A 7,049-nucleotide genomic window follows, 5' to 3' on the forward strand; every position below is an offset into this window, starting at 1 on the left:
TATACATATACATATACATATACATATACATATACATATACATATACATATACATATACATATACATATACATATACATATACATATACATATACATATACATATACATATACATATACATATACATATACATATACATATACATATACATATATATATATATATATATATATATATATATATATATATATATATATATATATATATATATATGCTTGTGGATCAGAAGGTCGGCAGTTTGGCGGGTCAAATCCCAAGTGATGCGTAACAGAGTGAGCGCCTGTTACTCGTCCCAGCTTCTGCCAACCTAGCAGTTTGAAAGCATGTAAAAATGCAAGTAGAAAAATAGGGACCACTACGGTGGGAAGGTAACAGCGTTCCGTGCGCCTTTGGCGTCTAGTCATGCCAGCCACATGACCACGGAGACATCCTTGGACAGGCGCTGGCTCTTCGGCTTTGAAACGGAGATTAGCACAGGGCCCTAGAGTTGGAAACGACTAGCACGCATGTGCGGGGGAACCTTTACCTATATATATATTGAGATATAAATATATTGATATATTGATATATTGATATATATTGATATATATATATTGATATATATATGTATTGATATATATATATATATATATATATATATATATATATATATATATATATATATATATATATATATATATTGATATATATATATATATATTGATATATATATATATATTGATATATATATATATATTGATATATATTGATAGATAGATATAGATATATAGATATATAGATAGTAAAAAGCAGAAAGCAAGATTGATACAGTACTTTGCATTCTAGCATGAGAGAGTTGCTTACTTTGTCCATCAAGGCAACACAGTTCTTTGAAGATGGCCAACATGCTTGAAAACACCAAATGTGCTCTCACAACCAAATGATTGGCACCATTCTATTTACATATAAGATGTTGAAATAATATTAGTTTAATATTAAATATTAATATTAAATAATATTAAACTAATATTTATTATTATTTATTAATTTAATTTGTATACCGCCCTTCTCCCGAAGGACTCAGGGTGATGAACAGGGCAATACATATTAAAAAACGAGATACAAAAATTAAAAGTGATTAAACAACAATGCCCATGAATAAGTTAGTACACATTAAAAAGTTAAAACAGATTTATAAAACCCAACCCCATCCCATCAGGCCAGGCCAGCTTGTACAAAAAGGTAGGTTTTGAGATCGCGCCGGAAGGAGCGGAGGTCAGGCGCCATCCGGAGCTCGACCAGAAGATGGTTCCATAAATCCGGTGCGCCCACAGAGAACGCCCTCCCCCTGGGGGCCACCAGTTGGCATTCTTTGACCGGTGGCACCCTGAGGAGGCCCTCTCTGTGGGAGCGTACTGGGCGGAGGGAAGTTGACGCCGGCCGCAGGTGCTCCCCAAGGTATTCCGGACCCATGCCATGTAGGGCTTTGTAGGTCATTACCAACATATGAAAGATCAGTTCCATAAGTGAGTTACCTGCAAACCAACTTTGCAATTAATTTTCAGGAAGACCAAGCTTTAATGATTGGAATGACAATGGAGGATTTGGAAGACCCATGTTTTGTTACAAGTTGGGCGGCAAATAAATTTAATTAATAAATATATTAATTAAATATATTTAATTTAAGTATTAATTTAAGTATTTTTCCAACCCTAACCCTTGGAAACACCATTTTTTAGAATCTACATTCCAAGGATGAATAATGTACCCTAGCAAAATAATACCTGACACTTCATAAATAAAACCAATTTATTGAAACTGGTATCAGGTCAAAAGGACACACATATATATTAAATGCTTAATCTATCTAAATATAGAAACCCTTCTCTAAATTTCATTAAACAGATTACTTCTTCACAAGATAAGCAGTCCTAATGACAACAGTACAGCCCAACTCATTATGATTTTTTTATTCAAAAAAGGAGAACACTTTTATTGTATTTATTATGAGTATATTTATTGTTAGTTAATACATTTAAATTGTAATGCTATATTGTTACAATAAGTTATAAGACTGAAAAAGAAAACACAACTGTCATGAAAAATGTAGAGGAAAAAGCAAAGTACTGAGGATAAATAATCCATTGTTAAGTTCCAGCTTCAAAAGGAGAGAAAGGGTAATAGAAAAATAAGAATTTTTATAAGAATGTTGAATTGTAGAGTGGGAAATTATAGGGCTGGATAAGTTTGATTGTGTAAGAAGAATCCCTTTGTTGTTAAGGAAAATTTTTCTTGTGTCGCAGTTTTCTTATTTGGTCTGGTCAGTTGCTGGGACTGGATCTCTCAATTTCATTCTGCCTTTCTTAGCAATATTTCCTTTTCAGGAAGGAAAGGATTGGGGGTTTTGTTTATGGGAAGAAATAATTTATTTGGGTCTGATGGGATTATATAAAGTGGGGAACTGAACTTTGTATCATAATTACAAGATCAATACTTTTTTACTTAGATGAAACATATTTGGGGGGGGTTGATTTTCATGATTTCCTTCTAAGTGGAATATTTTTTTCAGCTTGGAAGCTTAGTAATATTTTCTTTTTTAAAAAAATAATGAAGCTTTGTGGAAGATTTAAATTCATCTTGGCAGGAAGATTATCAGCCTGTAAAGATTATGTGGTATTGTGAAGTTAGCCTTTTCTATAAACCATTAATAAAAAAAATAAAGGAAATACTGAAACATATCACTAATGTTGCATAAAATATATAGTTTTCAAAATCAATGTTGTGGCAACAAATTTTAAGAAAACTATTATATTACTTTCTAGTGAATGTACCAGGTTGAAAGATGTGCATATTGCAGAATGTATGGAGATGGCACAATGTCAAATTCACTTCAAAATGTATATACAGGTCAGAAAACCACAGCAAGGACAGAACATGGAGAAACACACTGGCTCCAGATTGGCAAACGAGAAAGGCAAAGCTGTTTACTCTCCTCTTATTTATTCATACCATATATTGAATATGCAATATCTTAAAGGAAACTGGATTGGAAGAAGATGACCATCCTTTTAAAACTGGGCATCTGCTGCGTTGATGATACAACTCTGATGACCCTACACTGATAGCCAAAAATCAAAATATCTACAAGCCCTGGTAATAAAGCAGCATTCTGGCTGGGGAATTCTGAAAGCAGAACTCCACACATCTTAAAATTGACAAAGTTGAGAAACATTGATCTAGATTGGAGACATGAGTTCAGAGAACATCTTCAAGAGTCAAGAAGAAGGTAAGTGAGAAAAGGAAGCCTAAGACAGAAGATTTGAAATAAAAATAAGTATAAAGCCTGACCCATCTCACACTCAAAATTTCTGATAAGGCTAAATCTTACCTTTGCCCCTGGAGGGAGCTTGACACCTGTCATGTCTCTATTTTAGACATATAGGCAGATTCACAAAGTACTGGGATTCATGCAGATTATTATCTAAGAATGGGGTAAGATATTCACAAAATCCAAAGCCATTCTTGAACTTTGCAAAAAAATCCTTGGTTTACGATGGCAGTTGGGATCAGAGAATTGCCATCGCTAAGTCACACAATTGTAAAACATGATGTCAGATCTACACGTAGAATCAAAGTCATCTACACGTAGAATCAAAGTCATGTCTTATTTTCTATTATATTTTGGATACCAGATACAATATATGCCTCGGGCACATGCTGAACTTAATCTGCTCAGAAGGACAAATCTGAAACTTCATTCGATTCAGGGTGAAGCAGATGTATGCCCACTTGACCACAAATTATTTTCAGCCATTCATAATTAAAATGCAGAAATACAGCTCAGATACAAGGATACAGATGAGAAGTATTGATAAATCTATTTATCCATAGAAGGTGTTGGTAATAGTTTTTTTGTCCTTAAATTAACACTTGATTACAAGTTTTTGTCTATTTCTGCTTTAGTAAAACTTAATATTTTTCTGAGCTATTTCATTTCATTTTTAAATCCCATTTTATCAGCATTCTTAAAAAACTGATTTATACATCATGCTTTCTGTGTCATTTAATTTTCTGTATTTAACTCAGGAAATTATACAGATTTGGAGTTAATATCCAAAATAAAAATCATTTGATTGTTATTTTGCCATTTAGAGTATATGTTTTTACAAAATTTCCATATAAAATTTAGAAACAATTTTTTTTAAAAAAATAGAAGAATGAAAGTACCTCCTGAAAATAAATTAGGGACCTCATAATATAAGTTGAAGTCCCCCTACACAGACAAAAAGGTTTCCAGCACTTTTTAGAAGAAAACCATGTTTCAGATAAAATCCAAAAATTTTACAAAGAGGTAGTCACAATTGTTGGCTCAAAACCATACATTTTTACATGCATAGCACATAGGATCTGTGTAAAAAGGGGGTGGAACTCTAATCATGGGTTTGCAGCTGCTGTCTCATCTTTTTTGCCCCTGACCTAGTTCCTTGCATTTCTGTTTATTTACAAATATTTATCTACAAAGAGGCAAATGCATATTTTATATTTATATATAACAGCAAGTGACAGGTGATCCAGAAATATATACAAATAGTGAGCTCATAGAAGTATACAACATTTCCACAATGTCTTCTTACCACACACAAACTTGTTAGCAGTGTTTCTTCCTACAGGCATGTGGAAATCTGTTCATATACATTGCCTTCAACCTTCAATAACCTACTAAGTCAGAGAGGAGAGCTTTTTTCCTAAGAGGTCTGCATGATTGCCAGCAATATATCCAAATCTGAATGTACTTTTTTACATGAGTGTTTTAGCTTGTTAAAGGAACCATTAGCATCCACTAATTACTGCCTGCTTCTATGTTTCCTCAGTGAAATGCCATTATCAGCAGAAGTATTTGCTTTCTCAAACCAAGGACATAGTATTAGTTTGACTATAAAAAGTCATTCTTATCCAAATTGGCAGAAAAGCAATTGCTGTAAAAGTATGATTTGGAGTAATATGTCAGAAAGCAGGTTCTGCACAAAATATTTTTTTTATATTTCTTTGGAATTGTTCATGGGATGAGATTATATGCAATGCAGTTCATATTTTTTGCCTTATGGCCCAAATGCCCACTTTTTATCAGCAATTCCTTTAATAGTGTCATAAAAAAATCCAGGATCACCATCAATTCAATTTCTCAGCAATTGCCATCTGATATCTATCCTGTTAACTTGAAGAGAAAGTAGATGTCATGAATATCAATCCTCCCTAGCTCTCAGAATTGTAAATATTAAGGTTTCCCAAACCTGGTATGCCTAGGGATAGGCAACCTTGGTTCTTTTATGACTCGTGGACTTCAACTCCCAGAATTCCTAAGCCAGCATGGCTGGCTCATGAGCATGGCTGGCTCAGGAATTCTGGGAATTGAAGTCCACGAGTCATAAAAGAGCCAAGGTTGCCTACCCCTGCCCTAGATATATTGTATTTCAGTTCCCATTACTTTAGCCAGCTAGTCCACTGTTCCATTAGATAAGCATGGGGAATTTTAAAGATTCAACCATAGTTTCATTCCATACAGCATTAACCTTGTGTACTCTCAGGCTTCCTCCTTCCGTTGTATATTCAAGATGGACAGTATTTAATATTTTATTGTTATGTATATGTAGGGGTGTGGGCCCATACATATGTTATATATATATAGTATGTTTTAGGTGTGTGTCATGTATGTGTTTCACTTTGAGAGCGGGCAACTAAATTTCATTTTTGATGTGTGTCGTTGTGCCCACAGTAAAAAATGACAATAAAGATTATCTTATCTTATCTTTCTATGTCTTATTTTCTAAACTTGCATTCTGATATGTAGTTGACCTCTGAGTGATATAGGGATGGTGCAACATTTTTTAAACCACTCTTTTGAGTATGCTTTACAACATTGCAAAGTTAATATTGAAATCACGATAGGCATTCAAATTCAAATTCAAAAATCTTAAGGCATAACATTATGAAAGTTCAAATCATAAATGTAGATATAACATGGGAATGACTGATGTCGGGTGTCACACCAAATGAACAAGAGCCACATTTATTGCAGGGGGAAAAACTGGTGTAAATTTTCAATGAATAATCAAGTAGAAGTCATTTTTATTTTACCTCTTGAGCAGTTATTTAATGCATAATAATGTCTATGAATACGAAGGATGAGTTCTGAACTAACCAACTATATCTTCCTCATTCATTTTTCTTCTTTTCAGTGATAGCAATCTTGTTAAATGAAGGATAAAATGTAAAGAGAAGCAATTATTGCTTGTAGAAGGTATAAAATGCAAGTATTTAGATCTGAGTTTTCCCCTAGACATTAAGGTTCAGTTGAGGGGAATTCCTTTCTGGTTGTTTTGTTACAATGCTTGGTCAGAATTTTATATTTTGCAATTTATATACTGTATATATTTTAATGTTACATGGTTATTAGTTTATTGTTTGTTTTTTCTATTTCTTTCATGTGGGATGGGATTTCTCCTCCTTTATTACAAATGTTGAATAGAATAGAATAGAATAGAATAGAATAGAATAGAATAGAATAGAATAGAATAGAATAGAATAGAATAGAATAGAATAGAATAGAATAGAATAGAGCTGGAAGGGACCTTGGAGATCTTCTAGTCCAGCCCCCTGCTCAAGCAGGAAGACCTAAACCATCTCAGACAAGTGACTGTCTAGCCTCTTCTTAAAAATGTCCAATGATGGAGCACCCATGATTTCTGAAGGCAAGCTATTCCACTGGTTAATTGTCCTCACTGTCAGGAAGTTGCTCCTTAATTCCAGATTGCTTCTCTCTTTGATCAGGTTCCAACCATTGTTTTTTGTCCTGCCCTCTAGTGCTTTGGTAAATAACGTAACCCACTCTTCTCTGTGAGAGCCCCTCAAATACTGGAATACTGCTATCGTGTCTCCCCTATTTCTTCTATTCTTTAGACTACTAGCCAAACCCAAGTCCTGCAAATGAATACACAGTAGGCTAAAATCTGCACTTGATGAACGCTGATCATCAGTTCATATCAACTAGTATTAACTCCAGAGCCATGGAG

The sequence above is a fragment of the Vipera berus genome (genome assembly GCF_964194415.1).
Source record: "Vipera berus genome assembly, chromosome: 1".
NCBI lineage: Eukaryota > Metazoa > Chordata > Lepidosauria > Squamata > Viperidae > Vipera > Vipera berus.